We start from the raw sequence: 22,801 nt of genomic DNA on the forward strand, positions 1-22,801 counted from the left end.
CCTTTCTAGGACAATTAGTTTGCTTGCAAGTCTATGCTCTTGAAAAGAGGGGTGCACTCAATGTTGGGGTGCATGTGTCCTTCGATTACTGGGTTTCCCAGGATATATGCCCCAGAGTGGCATTTCTGGATCCTCTGTAGCTCTAGATTTTAGATGTTTAGGAAGCTCCAAACGGTTCTCCATAGTGGCTGTTACCAGTTTACCTTCCCACCACCAGCTGGGCAGGTTAGCTCTTTTACCACGCCTCCTCCAGCATTTCTTTTTTCTTAGACTTGGTGATGATGGTCATTCTGAATGGTGAGAGGTGACACCTCTCTGTCGAGCTGATTTGCATTAGCGGAATATTTGATTGCCAAAAAGGGCCTTCGGTGTTTTCCACGATATAGCCCGGAAAAACCCGAACGCCCCTTTGTTCCAACCGAGTCACTGGTGCTATTAAGCAGCTTTTTACGTGCTTTAATGTGCCAGTAAAACCTACCTGTTGTAATGCCTTTGTTGCAATTCCGCCTTGTTTTCACGTCTTTTTCGATCACCTACCCCAAGGTATTGAGCGAGGTCAGGTGTTCTTTACAGCACAGCAGGTCTTTTAATTGGCAGTGCCCCTGAGCACCGGTTTTCAGGTTGTTGTTACGGGAAGCGGCCACAAGGCGGCAGGCTTTCCTTCAGCCCCACTCGTGTACCAGGGGCAACCAGGGCCTTTGTGGAAGTCCTCTTCCTGCTTGGAAATGAGATGGCCTGTACCTGTGCAAACACCCTAGGGCTTGTGTGTGAGTCCTCCCCCCCCTTAACCTTCAGGCAGCGGACAAATTCCAAGCTGTGCAAAACGGGATATGAGGGTGTTGTCTTCCCCTGGTGGGGAGACCTTAAGGAAAGAGGTTACAGGTGGGAATCACACCATCGGGAAATATGGAGGTGAGGTGATGTTTCAAATGTCTTCCCGCCCAGAGGTTCTACCATCCTCTGGGTGTCCCAGGCATGTTTACTTGTAGGTTGGGTCCCCTTACCCTGGAGATTTCAGCACCTGCAGTTTGGATCAGGCAGTACATTTCCCATGGGGGCTGCATTAACTGGCCCATCCTCACCAGGACCCTCACTCCCACTGAAGTCCACCCTTGGGACCCTAGCCTGCTCTGGCTGCAGGGATGCGACACCTCGTTGGTTCCGCACCGCTGAACGAATTCAGCAACAATTCCCAACCCCCTTTTGTTTTGTATTTTCATAATGGGATATAGCAGATTTGCAATGTTGTTTTCCTTTCCGGTGAACTCGTATTTGCTTCCCTTACGCAGAGACGTTTCGGTATTTTTTGTGTGGATTGCTACCAAGCTTACATATTCTTCTTCGTGTATTACAGTGTGTTGAGTCAAGTTCTAGGTGCTAAAAGCAGGTCCTTATTCGCTAATCATTTTCTGTACTTAAGGGTAGGTATGCCAATTTCAAACTCCAGGTTGATGCCTCTCCCGCTGACTTTGCCCTTTGGTAGCCATAAGTTTGCTTTCTCAATCTGTGACTGTGTTTCTGTTAGGGAAGTTTGTTGTTTTGTATTAAGATGTAGATTGGACCTATAAGTGATATCATATGATATTCCGCTTTCTCTGAAATTTGTCACCCAGTATGATTCTACCGAGGTCCATGCGAGTTCTGCAAATGGACTCATTTCCTTCATTTCATGGCTCAGTAATATTCCATGCTTCATATGTACTGCAAGTTCTGTATCCATTGTTCCTTTCTAGGACAATTAGTTTGCTTGCGAGTCTATGCTCTTGAAAAGAGGGGTGCACTCAATGTTGGGGTGCATGTGTCCTTCGATTACTGGGTTTCCCAGGGTATATGCCCCAGAGTGGCATTTCTGGATCCTCTGTAGCTCTAGATTTTAGATGTTTAGGAAGCTCCATACGGTTCTCCATAGTGGCTGTTACCAGTTTACCTTCCCACCATCAGCTGGGCAGGGTTAGCTCTTTTACCACGCCTCCTCCAGCATTTCTTTTTCTTAGACTTGGTGATGATGGTCATTCTGAACGGTGAGAGGTGACACCTCTCTGTCGAGCTGATTTGCATGACCGGAATATTTGATTGCAAAAAGGGCCTTCGGTGTTTTCCATGATATATCCCGGAAAAACCCGAACGCCCCTTTGTTCCAACCGAGTCACTGGTGCTATTAAGCAGCTTTTTACGTGCTTTACTGTGCCATAAAACCTACCTGTTGTAATGCCTTTGTTGCAATTCCGCCTTGTTTTCACGTCTTTTTCGATCACCTACCCCAAGGTATTGAGCGAGGTCAGGTGTCCTTTACAGCACAGCAGGTCTTTTAATTGGCAGTGCCCCTGAGCACCGGTTTTCAGGTTGTTGTTACAGGAAGCGGCCACAAGGCGGCAGGCTTTCCTTCAGCCCCACTCGTGTACCAGGGGCAACCAGGGCCTTTGGGGAAGTCCTCTTCCTGCTTGGAAATGAGATGGCCTGTACCTGTGCAAACACCCTAGGGCTTGTGTCTGAGTCCTCCCCCCCCTTAACCTTCAGGCAGCGGACAAATTCCAAGCTGTGCAAAACGGGATATGAGGGTGTTGTCTTCCCCCGGTGGGGAGACCTTAAGGAAAGAGGTTACAGGTGGGAATCACACCATCGGGAAATATGGAGGTGAGGTGATGTTTCAAATGTCTTCCCGCCCAGAGGTTCTACCATCCTCTGGGTGTCCCAGGCATGTTTACTTGTAGGTTGGGTCCCCTTACCCTCGAGATTTCAGCTCCTGCAGTTTGGATCAGGCAGTACATTTCCCATGGGTGCTACATTAACTGGCCCATCCTCACCAGGACCCTCACTCCCACTGAAGTCCACCCTTGGGACCCTAGCCTGCTCTGGCTGCAGGGATGCGACACCTGGTTGGTTCTGCGCCGCTGAACGAATTCAGTAACAATTCCCAACCCCCTTTTGTTTTGTATTTTCATAATGGGATATAGCAGATTTGCAATGTTGTTTTCCTTTCCGGTGAACTCGTATTTGCTTCCCTTACGCAGAGACGTTTCTGTATTTCTTGTGTGGATTGCTACCAAGCTTACATATTCTTCTTCGTGTATTACAGTGTGTTGAGTCAAGTTCTAGGTGCTAAATGCAGGTCCTTATTCGCTAATCATTTTCTGTACTTAAGGGTAGGTATGCCAATTTCAAACTCCAGGTTGATGCCTCTCCCGCTGACTTTCCCCTTTGGTAGCCATAAGTTTGCTTTCTCAATCTGTGACTGAGTTTCTGTTAGGGAAGTTTGTTGTTTTGTATTAAGATGTAGATTGGACCTATAAGTGATATCATATGATATTCCGCTTTCTCTGACATTTGTCACCCAGTATGATTCTACCTAGGTCCATGCGAGTTCTGCAAATGGACTCATTTCCTTCATTTCATGGCTCAGTAATATTCCATGCTTCATATGTACTGCAAGTTCTGTATCCATTGTTCCTTTCTAGGACAATTAGTTTGCTTGCAAGTCTATGCTCTTGAAAAGAGGGGTGCACTCAACGTTGGGGTGCATGTGTCCTTCGATTACTGGGTTTCCCAGGGTATATGCCCCAGAGTGGCATTTCTGGATCCTCTGTAGCTCTAGATTTTAGATGTTTAGGAAGCTCCAAACGGTTCTCCATAGTGGCTGTTACCAGTTTACCTTCCCACCACCAGCTGGGCAGGGTTAGCTCTTTTACCACGCCTCCTCCAGCATTTCTTTTTCTTAGACTTGGTGATGATGGTCATTCTGAACGGTGAGAGGTGACACCTCTCTGTCGAGCTGATTTGCATTAGCGGAATATTTGATTGCCAAAAAGGGCCTTCGTTGTTTTCCACGATATATCCCGGAAAAACCCGAACGCCCCTTTGTTCCAACCGAGTCACTGGTGCTATTAAGCAGCTTTTTACGTGCTTTACTGTGCCAGTAAAACCTACCTGTTGTAATGCCTTTGTTGCAATTCCGCCTTGTTTTCACGTCTTTTTCGATCACCTACCCCAAGGTATTGAGCGAGGTCAGGTGTCCTTTACAGCACAGCAGGTCTTTTAATTGGCAGTGCCCCTGAGCACCGGTTTTCAGGTTGTTGTTACGGGAAGCGGCCACAAGGCGGCAGGCTTTCCTTCAGCCCCACTCGTGTACCAGGGGCAACCAGGGCCTTTGGGGAAGTCCTCTTCCTGCTTGGAAATGAGATGGCCTGTACCTGTGCAAACACCCTAGGGCTTGTGTCTGAGTCCTCCCCCCCCTTAACCTTCAGGCAGCGGACAAATTCCAAGCTGTGCAAAACGGGATATGAGGGTGTTGTCTTCCCCCGGTGGGGAGACCTTAAGGAAAGAGGTTACAGGTGGGAATCACACCTTCGGGAAATATGGAGGTGAGGTGATGTTTCAAATGTCTTCCCGCCCAGAGGTTCTACCATCCTCTGGGTGTCCCAGGCATGTTTACTTGTAGGTTGGGTCCCCTTACCCTGGAGATTTCAGCACCTGCAGTTTGGATCAGGCAGTACATTTCCCATGGGGGCTGCATTAACTGGCCCATCCTCACCAGGACCCTCACTCCCACTGGAGTCCACCCGTGGGACCCTAGCCTGCTCTGGCTGCAGGGATGCGACACCTGTTTGGTTCTGCGCCGCTGAACGAATTCAGTAACAATTCCCAACCCCCTTTTGTTTTGTATTTTCATAATGGGATATAGCAGATTTGCAATGTTGTTTTCCTTTCCGGTGAACTCGTATTTGCTTCCCTTACGCAGAGACGTTTCTGTATTTTTTGTGTGGATTGCTACCAAGCTTACATATTCTTCTTCGTGTATTACAGTGTGTTGAGTCAAGTTCTAGGTGCTAAAAGCAGGTCCTTATTCACTAATCATTTTCTGTACTTAAGGGTAGGTATGCCAATTTCAAACTCCAGGTTGATGCCTCTCCCGCTGACTTTCCCCTTTGGTAGCCATAAGTTTGCTTTCTCAATCTGTGACTGTGTTTCTGTTAGGGAAGTTTGTTGTTTTGTATTAAGATGTAGATTGGACCTATAAGTGATATCATATGATATTTCGCTTTCTCTGACATTTGTCACCCAGGATGATTCTACCTAGGTCCAAGCGAGTTCTGCAAATGGACTCATTTCCTTCATTTCATGGCTCAGTAATATTCCATGCTTCATAGGTACTGCAAGTTCGGTATCCATTGTTCCTTTCTAGGACAATTAGTTTGCTTGCGAGTCTATGCTCTAGAAAAGAGGGGTGCACTCAATGTTGGGGTGCATGTGTCCTTCGATTACTGGGTTTCCCAGGGTATATGCCCCAGAGTGGCATTTCTAGATCCTCTGTAGCTCTAGATTTTAGATGTTTAGGAAGCTCCAAACGGTTCTCCATAGTGGCTGTTACCAGTTTGCCTTCCCACCACCAGCTGGGCAGGGTTAGCTCTTTTACCACGCCTCCTCCAGCATTTCTTTTTCTTAGACTTGGTGATGATGGTCATTCTGAATGGTGAGAGGTGACACCTCTCTGTCGAGCTGATTTGCATTAGCGGAATATTTGATGGCCAAAAAGGGCCTTCGGTGTTCCACGATATATCCCGGAAAAACCCGAACGCCCCTTTGTTCCAACCGAGTCACTGGTGCTATTAAGCAGCTTTTTACGTGCTTTAATGTGCCAGTAAAACCTACCTGTTGTAATGCCTTTGTTGCAATTCCGCCTTGTTTTCACGTCTTTTTCGATCACCTACCCCAAGGTATTGAGCGAGGTCAGGTGTCCTTTACAGCACAGCAGGTCTTTTAATTGGCAGTGCCCCTGAGCACCGGTTTTCAGGTTGTTGTTACGGGAAGTGGCCACAAGGCGGCAGGCTTTCCTTCAGCCCCACTCGTGTACCAGGGGCAACCAGGGCCTTTGGGGAAGTCCTCTTCCTGCTTGGAAATGAGATGGCCTGTACCTGTGCAAACACCCTAGGGCTTGTGTCTGAGTCCTCCCCCCCCTTAACCTTCAGGCAGCGGACAAATTCCAAGCTGTGCAAAACGGGATATGAGGGTGTTGTCTTCCCTCGGTGGGGAGACCTTAAGGAAAGAGGTTACAGGTGGGAATCACACCATCCGGAAATATGGAGGTGAGGTGATGTTTCAAATATCTTCCCGCCCAGAGGTTCTACCATCCTCTGGGTGTCCCAGGCATGTTTACTTGTAGGTTGGGTCCCCTTACCCTGGAGATTTCAGCACCTGCAGTTTGGATCAGGCAGTACATTTCCCATGGGGGCTGCATTAACTGGCCCATCCTCACCAGGACCCTCACTCCCACTGAAGTCCACCCTTGGGACCCTAGCCTGCTCTGGCTGCAGGGATGTGACACCTGGTTGGTTCTGCGCCGCTGAACGAATTCAGTAACAATTCCCAACCCCCCTTTTGTTTTGTATTTTCATAATGGGATATAGCAGATTTGCAATGTTGTTTTCCTTTCCGGTGAACTCGTATTTGATTCCCTTATGCAGAGACGTTTCTGTATTTTTTGTGTGGATTGCTACCAAGCTTACATATTCTTCTTCGTGTATTACAGTGTGTTGAGTCAAGTTCTAGGTGCTAAAAGCAGGTCCTTATTCACTAATCATTTTCTGTACTTAAGGGTAGGTATGCCGATTTCAAACTCCATGTTGATGCCTCTCCCGCTGACTTTGCCCTTTGGTAGCCATAAGTTTGCTTTCTCAATCTGTGACTGTGTTTCTGTTAGGGAAGTTTGTTGTTTTGTATTAAGATGTAGATTGGACCTATAAGTGATATCATATGATATTTCGCTTTCTCTGACATTTGTCACCCAGTATGATTCTACCGAGGTCCAAGCGAGTTCTGCAAATGGACTCATTTCCTTCATTTCATGGCTCAGTAATATTCCATGCTTCATAGGTACTGCAAGTTCTGTATCCATTGTTCCTTTCTAGGACAATTAGTTTGCTTGCGAGTCTATGCTCTTGAAAAGAGGTGTGCACTCAATGTTGGGGTGCATGTGTCCTTCGATTACTGGGTTTCCCAGGGTATATGCCCCAGAGTGGCATTTTTGGATCCTCTGTAGCTCTAGATTTTAGATGTTTAGGAAGCTCCAAACGGTTCTCCATAGTGACTTTTACCAGTTTACCTTTCCACCACCAGCTGGGCAGGGTTAGCTCTTTTACCACGCCTCCACCAGCATTTCTTTTTCTTAGACTTGGTGATGATGGTCATTCTGAATGGTGAGAGGTGACACCTCTCTGTCGAGCTGATTTGCATTAGCGGAATATTTGATTGCCAAAAAGGGCCTTCTGTGTTTTCCACGATACAGCCCGGAAAAACCCGAACGCCCCTTTGTTCCAACCGAGTCACTGGTGCTATTAAGCAGCTTTTTACGTGCTTTAATGTGCCAGTAAAACCTACCTGTTGTAATGCCTTTGTTGCAATTCCGCCTTGTTTTCACGTCTTTTTCGATCACCTACCCCAAGGTATTGAGCGAGGTCAGGTGTCCTTTACAGCACAGCAGGTCTTTTAATTGGCAGTGCCCCTGAGCACCGGTTTTCAGGTTGTTGTTACGGGAAGCGGCCACAAGGCGGCAGGCTTTCCTTCAGCCCCACTCGTGTACCGGGGCAACCAGGGCCTTTGGGGATGTCCTCTTCCTGCTTGGAAATGAGATGGCCTGTACCTGTGCAAACACCCTAGGGCTTGTGTCTGAGTCCTCCCCCCCTTAACCTTCAGGCAGCGGACAAATTCCAAGCTGTGCAAAACGGGATATGAGGGTGTTGTCTTCCCCTGGTGGGGAGACCTTAAGGAAAGAGGTTACAGGTGGGAATCACACCATCAGGAAATATGGAGGTGAGGTGATGTTTCAAATGTCTTCCCGCCCAGAGGTTCTACCATCCTCTGGGTGTCCCAGGCATGGTTACTTGTAGGTTGGGTCCCCTTACCCTGGAGATTTCAGCACCTGCAGTTTGGATCAGGCAGTACATTTCCCATGGGGGCTGCATTAACTGGCCCATCCTCACCAGGACCCTCACTCCCACTGAAGTACACCCTTGGGACCCTAGCCTGCTCTGGCTGCAGGGATGCGACACCTGGTTGGTTCTGCGCCGCTGAACGAATTCAGTAACAATTCCCAACCCCTTTTTGTTTGGTATTTTCATAATGGGATATAGCAGATTTGCAATGTTGTTTTCCTTTCCGGTGAACTCGTATTTGCTTCCCTTACGCAGAGACGTTTCTGTATTTTTTGTGTGGATTGCTAGCAAGCTTACATATTCTTCTTCGTGTATTACAGTGTGTTGAGTCAAGTTCTAGGTGCTAAAAGCAGGTCCTTATTCGCTAATCATTTTCTGTACTTAAGGGTTGGTATGCCGATTTCAAACTCCAGGTTGATGCCTCTCCCGCTGACTTTCCCCTTTGGTAGCCATAAGTTTGCTTTCTCAATCTGTGACTGTGTTTCTGTTAGGGAAGTTTGTTGTTTTGTATTAAGATGTAGATTGCACGTATAAGTGATATCATATGACATTCCCCTTTCTCTGACATTTGTCACCCAGTATGATTCTACCGAGGTCCATGAGAGTTCTGCAAATGGACTCATTTCCTTCATTTCATGGCTCAGTAATATTCCATGCTTCATAGGTACTGCAAGTTCTGTATCCATTGTTCCTCTCTAGGACAATTAGTTTGCTTGCGAGTCTATGCTCTTGAAAAGAGGGGTGCACTCAATGTTGGGGTGCATGTGTCCTTCGATTACTGGGTTTCCCAGGGTATATGCCCCAGAGTGGCATTTCTGGATCCTCTGTAGCTCTAGATTTTAGATGTTTAGGAAGCTCCAAACGGTTCTCCATAGTGGCTGTTACCAGTTTGCCTTCCCACCACCAGCTGGGCAGGGTTAGCTCTTTTACCACGCCTCCTCCAGCATTTCTTTTTCTTAGACTTGGTGATGATGGTCATTCTGAATGGTGAGAGGTGACACCTCTCTGTCGAGCTGATTTGCATTAGCGGAATATTTGATTGCCAAAAAGGGCCTTCGGTGTTCCACGATACATCCCGGAAAAACCCGAACGCCCCTTTGTTCCAACCGAGTCACTGGTGCTATTAAGCAGCTTTTTACGTGCTTTAATGTGCCAGTAAAACCTACCTGTTGTAATGCCTTTGTTGCAATTCCGCCTTGTTTTCACGTCTTTTTCGATCACCTACCCCAAGGTATTGAGCGAGGTCAGGTGTCCTTTACAGCACAGCAGGTCTTTTAATTGGCAGTGCCCCTGAGCACCGGTTTTCAGGTTGTTGTTACGGGAAGTGGCCACAAGGCGGCAGGCTTTCCTTCAGCCCCACTCGTGTACCAGGGGCAACCAGGGCCTTTGTGGAAGTCCTCTTCCTGCTTGGAAATGAGATGGCCTGTACCTGTGCAAACACCCTAGGGCTTGTGTCTGAGTCCTCCCCCCCCCCTTAACCTTCAGGCAGCGGACAAATTCCAAGCTGTGCAAAACGGGATATGAGGGTGTTGTCTTCCCCCGGTGGGGAGACCTTAAGGAAATAGGTTACAGGTGGGAATCACACCATCCGGAAATATGGAGGTGAGGTGATGTTTCAAATATCTTCCCGCCCAGAGGTTCTACCATCCTCTGGGTGTCCCAGGCATGTTTACTTGTAGGTTGGGTCCCCTTACCCTGGAGATTTCAGCACCTGCAGTTTGGATCAGGCAGTACATTTCCCATGGGGGCTGCATTAACTGGCCCATCCTCACCAGGACCCTCACTCCCACTGAAGTCCACCCTTGGGACCCTAGCCTGCTCTGGCTGCAGGGATGCGACACCTGGTTGGTTCTGCGCCGCTGAACGAATTCAGGAACAATTCCCAACCCCCCTTTTGTTTTGTATTTTCATAATGGGATATAGCAGATTTGCAATGTTGTTTTCCTTTCCGGTGAACTCGTATTTGATTCCCTTACGCAGAGACGTTTCTGTATTTTTTGTGTGGATTGCTACCAAGCTTACATATTCTTCTTCGTGTATTACAGTGTGTTGAGTCAAGTTCTAGGTGCTAAAAGCAGGTCCTTATTCGCTAATCATTTTCTGTACTTAAGGGTAGGTAGGCCGATTTCAAACTCCAGGTTGATGCCTCTCCCGCTGACTTTCCCCTTTGGTAGCCATAAGTTTGCTTTCTCAATCTGTGACTGTGTTTCTGTTAGGGAAGTTTGTTGTTTTGTATTAAGATGTAGATTGGACCTATAAGTGATATCATATGATATTCCGCTTTCTCTGACATTTGTCACCCAGTATGATTCTACCGAGGTCCATGCGAGTTCTGCAAATGGACTCATTTCCTTCATTTCATGGCTCAGTAATATTCCATGCTTCATAGGTACTGCAAGTTCTGTATCCATTGTTCCTTTCTAGGACAAATAGTTTGCTTGCGAGTCTATGCTCTTGAAAAGAGGGGTGCACTCAATGTTGGGGTGCATGTGTCCTTCGATTACTGGGTTTCCCAGGGTATATGCCCCAGAGTGGCATTTCTGGATCCTCTGTAGCTCTAGATTTTAGATGTTTAGGAAGCTCCAAACGGTTCTCCATAGTGGCTGTTACCAGTTTACCTTCCCACCACCAGCTGGGCAGGGTTAGCTCTTTTACCACGCCTCCTCCAGCATTTCTTTTCCTTAGACTTGGTGATGATGGTCATTCTGAACGGTGAGAGGTGACACCTCTCTGTGGAGCTGATTTGCATGACCGGAATATTTGATTGCCAAAAAGGGCCTTCGGTGTTTTCCACGATATATCCCGGAAAAACCCGAACGCCCCTTTGTTCCAACCGAGTCACTGGTGCTATTAAGCAGCTTTTTACGTGCTTTAATGTGCCAGTAAACCCTACCTGTTGTAATGCCTTTGTTGCAATTCCGCCTTGTTTTCACGTCTTTTTCGATCACCTACCCCAAGGTATTGAGCGAGGTCAGGTGTCCTTTACAGCACAGCAGGTCTTTTAATTGGCAGTGCCCCTGAGCACCGGTTTTCAGGTTGTTGTTACGGAAAGCGGCCACAAGGCGGCAGGCTTTCCTTCAGCCCCACTCGTGTACCGGGGCAACCAGCGCCTTTGGGGAAGTCCTCTTCCTGCTTGGAAATGAGATGGCCTGTACCTGTGCAAACACCCTAGGGCTTGTGTCTGAGTCCTCCCCCCCTTAACCTTCAGGCAGCGGACAAATTCCAAGCTGTGCAAAACGGGATATGAGGGTGTTGTCTTCCCCTGGTGGGGAGACCTTAAGGAAAGAGGTTACAGGTGGGAATCACACCATCAGGAAATATGGAGGTGAGGTGATGTTTCAAATGTCTTCCCGCCCAGAGGTTCTACCATCCGCTGGGTGTCCCAGGCATGGTTACTTGTAGGTTGGGTCCCCTTACCCTGGAGATTTCAGCACCTGCAGTTTGGATCAGGCAGTACATTTCCCATGGGGGCTGCATTAACTGGCCCATCCTCACCAGGACCCTCACTCCCACTGAAGTACACCCTTGGGACCCTAGCCTTCTCTGGCTGCAGGGATGTGACACCTGGTTGGTTCTGCGCTGCTGAACGAATTCAGTAACAATTCCCAACCCCCTTTTGTTTTGTATTTTCATAATGGGATACAGCAGATTTGCAATGTCCTTCGATTACTGGGTTTCCCAGGGTATATGCCCCAGAGTGGCATTTCTGGATCCTCTGTTGCTCTACATTTTAGACGTTTAGGAAGCTCCAAACGGTTCTCCATAGTGGCTGTTACCAGTTTACCTTCCCACCACCAGCTGGGCCTGGTTAGCTCTTTTACCACGCCTCCTCCAGCATTTCTTTTTCTTAGACTTGGTGATGATGGTCATTCTGAACGGTGAGAGGTGACACCTCTCTGTCGAGCTGATTTGCATGACCGGAATATTTGATTGCCAAAAAGGGCCTTCGGTGTTGTCCACGATATATCCCGGAAAAACCCGAACGCCCCTTTGTTCCAACCGAGTCACTGGTGCTATTAAGCAGCTTTTTACGTGCTTTACTGTGCCAGTAAAACCTACCTGTTGTAATGCCTTTGTTGCAATTCCGCCTTGTTTTCACGTCTTTTTCGATCACCTACCCCAAGGTATTGAGCGAGGTCAGGTGTCCTTTACAGCACAGCAGGTCTTTTAATTGGCAGTGCCCCTGAGCACCGGTTTTCAGGTTGTTGTTACGGGAAGCGGCCACAAGGCGGCAGGCTTTCCTTCAGCCCCACTCGTGTACCAGGGGCAACCAGGGCCTTTGGGGAAGTCCTCTTCCTGCTTGGAAATGAGATGGCCTGTACCTGTGCAAACACCCTAGGGCTTGTGTCTGAGTCCTCCCCACCTTAACCTTCAGGCAGCGGACAAATTCCAAGCTGTGCAAAACGGGATATGAGGGTGTTGTCTTCCCCCGGTGGGGAGACCTTAAGGAAAGAGGTTACAGGTGGGAATCACACCATCGGGAAATATGGAGGTGAGGTGATGTTTCAAATGTCTTCCCGCCCAGAGGTTCTACCATCCTCTGGGTGTCCCAGGCATGTTTACTTGTAGGTTGGGTCCCCTTACCCTGGAGATTTCAGCACCTGCAGTTTGGATCAGGCAGTACATTTCCCATGGGGGCTGCATTAACTGGCCCATCCTCACCAGGACCCTCACTCCCACTGAAGTCCACCCTTGGGACCCTAGCCTGCTCTGGCTGCAGGGATGCGACACCTGGTTGGTTCTGCACCGCTGAACGAATTCAGCAACAATTCCCAACCCCCTTTTGTTTTGTATTTTCATAATGGGATATAGCAGATTTGCAATGTTGTTTTCCTTTCCGGTGAACTCGTATTTGCTTCCCTTACGCAGAGACGTTTCTGTATTTTTTGTGTGGATTGCTACCAAGCTTACATATTCTTCTTCGTGTATTACAGTGTGTTGAGTCAAGTTCTAGGTGCTAAAAGCAGGTCCTTATTCGCTAATCATTTTCTGTACTTAAGGGTAGGTATGCCAATTTCAAACTCCAGGTTGATGCCTCTCCCGCTGACTTTCCCCTTTGGTAGCCATAAGTTTGCTTTCTCAATCTGTGACTGTGTTTCTGTTAGGGAAGTTTGTTGTTTTGTATTAAGATGTAGATTGCACGTATAAGTGATATCATATGACATTCCCCTTTCTCTGACATTTGTCACCCAGTATGATTCTACCGAGGTCCATGAGAGTTCTGCAAATGGACTCATTTCCTTCATTTCATGGCTCAGTAATATTCCATGCTTTGTATGTACTGCAAGTTCTGTATCCATTGTTCCTCTCTAGGACAATTAGTTTGCTTGCAAGTCTATGCTGTTGAAAAGAGGGGTGCACTCAATGTTGGGGTGCATGTGTCCTTCGATTACTGGGTTTCCCAGGATATATGCCCCAGAGTGGCATTTCTGGATCCTCTGTAGCTCTAGATTTTAGATGTTTAGGAAGCTCCAAACGGTTCTCCATAGTGGCTGTTACCAGTTTACCTTCCCCCCACCAGCTGGGCAGGGTTAGCTCTTTTACCACGCCTCCTCCAGCATTTCTTTTTTCTTAGACTTGGTGATGATGGTCATTCTGAATGGTGAGAGGTGACACCTCTCTGTCGAGCTGATTTGCATTAGCGGAATATTTGATTGCCAAAAAGGGCCTTCGGTGTTTTCCACGATACAGCCCGGAAAAACCCGAACGCCCCTTTGTTCCAACCGAGTCACTGGTGCTATTAAGCAGCTTTTTACGTGCTTTAATGTGCCAGTAAAACCTACCTGTTGTAATGCCTTTGTTGCAATTCCGCCTTGTTTTCACGTCTTTTTCGATCACCTACCCCAAGGTATTGAGCGAGGTCAGGTGTCCTTTACAGCACAGCAGGTCTTTTAATTGGCAGTGCCCCTGAGCACCGGTTTTCAGGTTGTTGTTACGGGAAGCGGCCACAAGGCGGCAGGCTTTCCTTCAGCCCCACTCGTGTACCAGGGGCAACCAGGGCCTTTGGGGAAGTCCTCTTCCTGCTTGGAAATGAGATGGCCTGTACCTGTGCAAACACCCTAGGGCTTGTGTCTGAGTCCTCCCCCCCCTTAACCTTCAGGCAGCGGACAAATTCCAAGCTGTGCAAAACTGGATATGAGGGTGATGTCTTCCCCCGGTGGGGAGACCTTAAGGAAAGAGGTTACAGGTGGGAATCACACCATCCGGAAATATGGAGGTGAGGTGATGTTTCAAATATCTTCCCGCCCAGAGGTTCTACCATCCTCTGGGTGTCCCAGGCATGTTTACTTGTAGGTTGGGTCCCCTTACCCTGGAGATTTCAGCACCTGCAGTTTGGATCAGGCAGTACATTTCCCATGGGGGCTGCATTAACTGGCCCATCCTCACCAGGACCCTCACTCCCACTGAAGTCCACCCTTGGGACCCTAGCCTGCTCTGGCTGCAGGGATGTGACACCTGGTTGGTTCTGCGCCGCTGAACGAATTCAGTAACAATTCCCAACCCCCCTTTTGTTTTGTATTTTCATAATGGGATATAGCAGATTTGCAATGTTGTTTTCCTTTCCGGTGAACTCGTATTTGATTCCCTTATGCAGAGACGTTTCTGTATTTTTTGTGTGGATTGCTACCAAGCTTACATATTCTTCTTCGTGTATTACAGTGTGTTGAGTCAAGTTCTAGGTGCTAAAAGCAGGTCCTTATTCGCTAATCATTTTCTGTACTTAAGGGTAGGTATGCCGATTTCAAACTCCATGTTGATGCCTCTCCCGCTGACTTTGCCCTTTGGTAGCCATAAGTTTGCTTTCTCAATCTGTGACTGTGTTTCTGTTAGGGAAGTTTGTTGTTTTGTATTAAGATGTAGATTGGACCTATAAGTGATATCATATGATATTTCGCTTTCTCTGACATTTGTCACCCAGTATGATTCTACCGAGGTCCAAGCGAGTTCTGCAAATGGACTCATTTCCTTCATTTCATGGCTCAGTAATATTCCATGCTTCATAGGTAGTGCAAGTTCTGTATCCATTGTTCCTTTCTAGGACAATTAGTTTGCTTGCGAGTCTATGCTCTTGAAAAGAGGTGTGCACTCAATGTTGGGGTGCATGTGTCCTTCGATTACTGGGTTTCCCAGGGTATATGCCCCAGAGTGGCATTTTTGGATCCTCTGTAGCTCTAGATTTTAGATGTTTAGGAAGCTCCAAACGGTTCTCCATAGTGACTTTTACCAGTTTACCTTTCCACCACCAGCTGGGCAGGGTTAGCTCTTTTACCACGCCTCCACCAGCATTTCTTTTTCTTAGACTTGGTGATGATGGTCATTCTGAACGGTGAGAGGTGACACCTCTCTGTCGAGCTGATTTGCATTAGCGGAATATTTGATTGCCAAAAAGGGCCTTCGGTGTTTTCCACGATATATCCCGGAAAAACCCGAACGCCCCTTTGTTCCAACCGAGTCACTGGTGCTATTAAGCAGCTTTTTACGTGCTTTAATGTGCCAGTAAAACCTACCTGTTGTAATGCCTTTGTTGCCATTCCGCCTTGTTTTCACGTCTTTTTCGATCACCTACCCCAAGGTATTGAGCGAGGTCAGGTGTCCTTTACAGCACAGCAGGTCTTTTAATTGGCAGTGCCCCTGAGCACCGGTTTTCAGGTTGTTGTTACGGGAAGCGGCCACAAGGCGGCAGGCTTTCCTTCAGCCCCACTCGTGTACCAGGGGCAACCAGGGCCTTTGGGGAAGTCCTCTTCCTGCTTGGAAATGAGATGGCCTGTACCTGTGCAAACACCCTAGGGCTTGTGTCTGAGTCCTCCCCCCCCTTAACCTTCAGGCAGCGGACAAATTCCAAGCTGTGCAAAACGGGATATGAGGGTGTTGTCTTCCCCCGGTGGGGAGACCTTAAGGAAAGAGGTTACAGGTGGGAATCACACCTTCGGGAAATATGGAGGTGAGGTGATGTTTCAAATGTCTTCCCGCCCAGAGGTTCTACCATCCTCTGGGTGTCCCAGGCATGTTTACTTGTAGGTTGGGTCCCCTTACCCTGGAGATTTCAGCACCTGCAGTTTGGATCAGGCAGTACATTTCCCATGGGGGCTGCATTAACTGGCCCATCCTCACCAGGACCCTCACTCCCACTGAAGTCCACCCTTGGGACCCTAGACTGCTCTGGCTGCAGGGATGCGACACCTGTTTGGTTCTGCGCCGCTGAACGAATTCAGTAACAATTCCCAACCCCCTTTTGTTTTGTATTTTCATAATGGGATATAGCAGATTTGCAATGTTGTTTTCCTTTCCGGTGAACTCGTATTTGCTTCCCTTACGCAGAGACGTTTCTGTATTTTTTGTGTGGATTGCTACCAAGCTTACATATTCTTCTTCGTGTATTACAGTGTGTTGAGTCAAGTTCTAGGTGCTAAAAGCAGGTCCTTATTCACTAATCATTTTCTGTACTTAAGGGTAGGTATGCCAATTTCAAACTCCAGGTTGATGCCTCTCCCGCTGACTTTCCCCTTTGGTAGCCATAAGTTTGCTTTCTCAATCTGTGACTGTGTTTCTGTTAGGGAAGTTTGTTGTTTTGTATTAAGATGTAGATTGGACCTATAAGTGATATCATATGATATTTCGCTTTCTCTGACATTTGTCACCCAGGATGATTCTACCTAGGTCCAAGCGAGTTCTGCAAATGGACTCATTTCCTTCATTTCATGGCTCAGTAATATTCCATGCTTCATAGGTACTGCAAGTTCGGTATCCATTGTTCCTTTCTAGGACAATTAGTTTGCTTGCGAGTCTATGCTCTAGAAAAGAGGGGTGCACTCAATGTTGGGGTGCATGTGTCCTTCGATTACTGGGTTTCCCAGGGTATATGCCCCAGAGTGGCATTTCTAGATCCTCTGTAGCTCTAGATTTTAGATGTTTAGGAAGCTCCAAACGGTTCTCCATAGTGGCTGTTACCAGTTTGCCTTCCCACCACCAGCTGGGCAGGGTTAGCTCTTTTACCACGCCTCCTCCAGCATTTCTTTTTCTTAGACTTGGTGATGATGGTCATTCTGAATGGTGAGAGGTGACACCTCTCTGTCGAGCTGATTTGCATTAGCGGAATATTTGATGGCCAAAAAGGGCCTTCGGTGTTCCACGATATATCCCGGAAAAACCCGAACGCCCCTTTGTTCCAACCGAGTCACTGGTGCTATTAAGCAGCTTTTTACGTGCTTTAATGTGCCAGTAAAACCTACCTGTTGTAATGCCTTTGTTGCAATTCCGCCTTGTTTTCACGTCTTTTTCGATCACCTACCCCAAGGTATTGAGCGAGGTCAGGTGTCCTTTACAGCACAGCAGGTCTTTTAATTGGCAGTGCCCCTGAGCACCGGTTTTCAGGTTGTTGTTACGGGAAGTGGCCACAAGGCGGCAGGCTTTCCTTCAGCCCCACTCGTGTACCAGGGGCAACCAGGGCCTTTGGGGAAGTCCTCTTCCTGCTTGGAAATGAGATGGCCTGTACCTGTGCAAACACCCTAGGGCTTGTGTCTGAGTCCTCCCCCCCCTTAACCTTCAGGCAGCGGACAAATTCCAAGCTGTGCAAAACGGGATATGAGGGTGTTGTCTTCCCTCGGTGGGGAGACCTTAAGGAAAGAGGTTACAGGTGGGAATCACACCATCCGGAAATATGGAGGTGAGGTGATGTTTCAAATATCTTCCCGCCCAGAGGTTCTACCATCCTCTGGGTGTCCCAGGCATGTTTACTTGTAGGTTGGGTCCCCTTACCCTGGAGATTTCAGCACCTGCAGTTTGGATCAGGCAGTACATTTCCCATGGGGGCTGCATTAACTGGCCCATCCTCACCAGGACCCTCACTCCCACTGAAGTCCACCCTTGGGACCCTAGCCTGCTCTGGCTGCAGGGATGTGACACCTGGTTGGTTCTGCGCCGCTGAACGAATTCAGTAACAATTCCCAACCCCCCTTTTGTTTTGTATTTTCATAATGGGATATAGCAGATTTGCAATGTTGTTTTCCTTTCCGGTGAACTCGTATTTGATTCCCTTATGCAGAGACGTTTCTGTATTTTTTGTGTGGATTGCTACCAAGCTTACATATTCTTCTTCGTGTATTACAGTGTGTTGAGTCAAGTTCTAGGTGCTAAAAGCAGGTCCTTATTCACTAATCATTTTCTGTACTTAAGGGTAGGTATGCCGATTTCAAACTCCATGTTGATGCCTCTCCCGCTGACTTTGCCCTTTGGTAGCCATAAGTTTGCTTTCTCAATCTGTGACTGTGTTTCTGTTAGGGAAGTTTGTTGTTTTGTATTAAGATGTAGATTGGACCTATAAGTGATATCATATGATATTTCGCTTTCTCTGACATTTGTCACCCAGTATGATTCTACCGAGGTCCAAGCGAGTTCTGCAAATGGACTCATTTCCTTCATTTCATGGCTCAGTAATATTCCATGCTTCATAGGTACTGCAAGTTCTGTATCCATTGTTCCTTTCTAGGACAATTAGTTTGCTTGCGAGTCTATGCTCTTGAAAAGAGGTGTGCACTCAATGTTGGGGTGCATGTGTCCTTCGATTACTGGGTTTCCCAGGGTATATGCCCCAGAGTGGCATTTTTGGATCCTCTGTAGCTCTAGATTTTAGATGTTTAGGAAGCTCCAAACGGTTCTCCATAGTGACTTTTACCAGTTTACCTTTCCACCACCAGCTGGGCAGGGTTAGCTCTTTTACCACGCCTCCACCAGCATTTCTTTTTCTTAGACTTGGTGATGATGGTCATTCTGAATGGTGAGAGGTGACACCTCTCTGTCGAGCTGATTTGCATTAGCGGAATATTTGATTGCCAAAAAGGGCCTTCTGTGTTTTCCACGATACAGCCCGGAAAAACCCGAACGCCCCTTTGTTCCAACCGAGTCACTGGTGCTATTAAGCAGCTTTTTACGTGCTTTAATGTGCCAGTAAAACCTACCTGTTGTAATGCCTTTGTTGCAATTCCGCCTTGTTTTCACGTCTTTTTCGATCACCTACCCCAAGGTATTGAGCGAGGTCAGGTGTCCTTTACAGCACAGCAGGTCTTTTAATTGGCAGTGCCCCTGAGCACCGGTTTTCAGGTTGTTGTTACGGGAAGCGGCCACAAGGCGGCAGGCTTTCCTTCAGCCCCACTCGTGTACCGGGGCAACCAGGGCCTTTGGGGATGTCCTCTTCCTGCTTGGAAATGAGATGGCCTGTACCTGTGCAAACACCCTAGGGCTTGTGTCTGAGTCCTCCCCCCCTTAACCTTCAGGCAGCGGACAAATTCCAAGCTGTGCAAAACGGGATATGAGGGTGTTGTCTTCCCCTGGTGGGGAGACCTTAAGGAAAGAGGTTACAGGTGGGAATCACACCATCAGGAAATATGGAGGTGAGGTGATGTTTCAAATGTCTTCCCGCCCAGAGGTTCTACCATCCTCTGGGTGTCCCAGGCATGGTTACTTGTAGGTTGGGTCCCCTTACCCTGGAGATTTCAGCACCTGCAGTTTGGATCAGGCAGTACATTTCCCATGGGGGCTGCATTAACTGGCCCATCCTCACCAGGACCCTCACTCCCACTGAAGTACACCCTTGGGACCCTAGCCTGCTCTGGCTGCAGGGATGCGACACCTGGTTGGTTCTGCGCCGCTGAACGAATTCAGTAACAATTCCCATCCCCTTTTTGTTTTGTATTTTCATAATGGGATATAGCAGATTTGCAATGTTGTTTTCCTTTCCGGTGAACTCGTATTTGCTTCCCTTACGCAGAGACGTTTCTGTATTTTTTGTGTGGATTGCTAGCAAGCTTACATATTCTTCTTCGTGTATTACAGTGTGTTGAGTCAAGTTCTAGGTGCTAAAAGCAGGTCCTTATTCGCTAATCATTTTCTGTACTTAAGGGTTGGTATGCCGATTTCAAACTCCAGGTTGATGCCTCTCCCGCTGACTTTCCCCTTTGGTAGCCATAAGTTTGCTTTCTCAATCTGTGACTGTGTTTCTGTTAGGGAAGTTTGTTGTTTTGTATTAAGATGTAGATTGCACGTATAAGTGATATCATATGACATTCCCCTTTCTCTGACATTTGTCACCCAGTATGATTCTACCGAGGTCCATGAGAGTTCTGCAAATGGACTCATTTCCTTCATTTCATGGCTCAGTAATATTCCATGCTTCATAGGTACTGCAAGTTCTGTATCCATTGTTCCTCTCTAGGACAATTAGTTTGCTTGCGAGTCTATGCTCTTGAAAAGAGGGGTGCACTCAATGTTGGGGTGCATGTGTCCTTCGATTACTGGGTTTCCCAGGGTATATGCCCCAGAGTGGCATTTCTGGATCCTCTGTAGCTCTAGATTTTAGATGTTTAGGAAGCTCCAAACGGTTCTCCATAGTGGCTGTTACCAGTTTGCCTTCCCACCACCAGCTGGGCAGGGTTAGCTCTTTTACCACGCCTCCTCCAGCATTTCTTTTTCTTAGACTTGGTGATGATGGTCATTCTGAATGGTGAGAGGTGACACCTCTCTGTCGAGCTGATTTGCATTAGCGGAATATTTGATTGCCAAAAAGGGCCTTCGGTGTTCCACGATACATCCCGGAAAAACCCGAACGCCCCTTTGTTCCAACCGAGTCACTGGTGCTATTAAGCAGCTTTTTACGTGCTTTAATGTGCCAGTAAAACCTACCTGTTGTAATGCCTTTGTTGCAATTCCGCCTTGTTTTCACGTCTTTTTCGATCACCTACCCCAAGGTATTGAGCGAGGTCAGGTGTCCTTTACAGCACAGCAGGTCTTTTAATTGGCAGTGCCCCTGAGCACCGGTTTTCAGGTTGTTGTTACGGAAAGCGGCCACAAGGCGGCAGGCTTTCCTTCAGCCCCACTCGTGTACCGGGGCAACCAGGGCCTTTGGGGAAGTCCTCTTCCTGCTTGGAAATGAGATGGCCTGTACCTGTGCAAACACCCTAGGGCTTGTGTCTGAGTCCTCCCCCCCTTAACCTTCAGGCAGCGGACAAATTCCAAGCTGTGCAAAACGGGATATGAGGGTGTTGTCTTCCCCTGGTGGGGAGACCTTAAGGAAAGAGGTTACAGGTGGGAATCACACCATCAGGAAATATGGAGGTGAGGTGATGTTTCAAATGTCTTCCCGCCCAGAGGTTCTACCATCCGCTGGGTGTCCCAGGCATGGTTACTTGTAGGTTGGGTCCCCTTACCCTGGAGATTTCAGCACCTGCAGTTTGGATCAGGCAGTACATTTCCCATGGGGGCTGCATTAACTGGCCCATCCTCACCAGGACCCTCACTCCCACTGAAGTACACCCTTGGGACCCTAGCCTTCTCTGGCTGCAGGGATGTGACACCTGGTTGGTTCTGCGCTGCTGAACGAATTCAGTAACAATTCCCAACCCCCTTTTGTTTTGTATTTTCATAATGGGATACAGCAGATTTGCAATGTCCTTCGATTACTGGGTTTCCCAGGGTATATGCCCCAGAGTGGCATTTCTGGATCCTCTGTTGCTCTACATTTTAGACGTTTAGGAAGCTCCAAACGGTTCTCCATAGTGGCTGTTACCAGTTTACCTTCCCACCACCAGCTGGGCCTGGTTAGCTCTTTTACCACGCCTCCTCCAGCATTTCTTTTTCTTAGACTTGGTGATGATGGTCATTCTGAACGGTGAGAGGTGACACCTCTCTGTGGAGCTGATTTGCATGACCGGAATATTTGATTGCCAAAAAGGGCCTTCGGTGTTGTCCACGATATATCCCGGAAAAACCCGAACGCCCCTTTGTTCCAACCGAGTCACTGGTGCTATTAAGCAGCTTTTTACGTGCTTTACTGTGCCAGTAAAACCTACCTGTTGTAATGCCTTTGTTGCAATTCCGCCTTGTTTTCACGTCTTTTTCGATCACCTACCCCAAGGTATTGAGCGAGGTCAGGTGTCCTTTACAGCACAGCAGGTCTTTTAATTGGCAGTGCCCCTGAGCACCGGTTTTCAGGTTGTTGTTACGGGAAGCGGCCACAAGGCGGCAGGCTTTCCTTCAGCCCCACTCGTGTACCAGGGGCAACCAGGGCCTTTGGGGAAGTCCTCTTCCTGCTTGGAAATGAGATGGCCTGTACCTGTGCAAACACCCTAGGGCTTGTGTCTGAGTCCTCCCCACCTTAACCTTCAGGCAGCGGACAAATTCCAAGCTGTGCAAAACGGGATATGAGGGTGTTGTCTTCCCCCGGTGGGGAGACCTTAAGGAAAGAGGTTACAGGTGGGAATCACACCATCGGGAAATATGGAGGTGAGGTGATGTTTCAAATGTCTTCCCGCCCAGAGGTTCTACCATCCTCTGGGTGTCCCAGGCATGTTTACTTGTAGGTTGGGTCCCCTTACCCTGGAGATTTCAGCACCTGCAGTTTGGATCAGGCAGTACATTTCCCATGGGGGCTGCATTAACTGGCCCATCCTCACCAGGACCCTCACTCCCACTGAAGTCCACCCTTGGGACCCTAGCCTGCTCTGGCTGCAGGGATGCGACACCTGGTTGGTTCTGCACCGCTGAACGAATTCAGCAACAATTCCCAACCCCCTTTTGTTTTGTATTTTCATAATGGGATATAGCAGATTTGCAATGTTGTTTTCCTTTCCGGTGAACTCGTATTTGCTTCCCTTACGCAGAGACGTTTCTGTATTTTTTGTGTGGATTGCTACCAAGCTTACATATTCTTCTTCGTGTATTACAGTGTGTTGAGTCAAGTTCTAGGTGCTAAAAGCAGGTCCTTATTCGCTAATCATTTTCTGTACTTAAGGGTAGGTATGCCAATTTCAAACTCCAGGTTGATGCCTCTCCCGCTGACTTTCCCCTTTGGTAGCCATAAGTTTGCTTTCTCAATCTGTGACTGT

This window comes from Mesoplodon bidens (assembly GCF_964165515.1).
Source record: "Mesoplodon bidens genome assembly, chromosome: 9".
NCBI lineage: Eukaryota > Metazoa > Chordata > Mammalia > Artiodactyla > Ziphiidae > Mesoplodon > Mesoplodon bidens.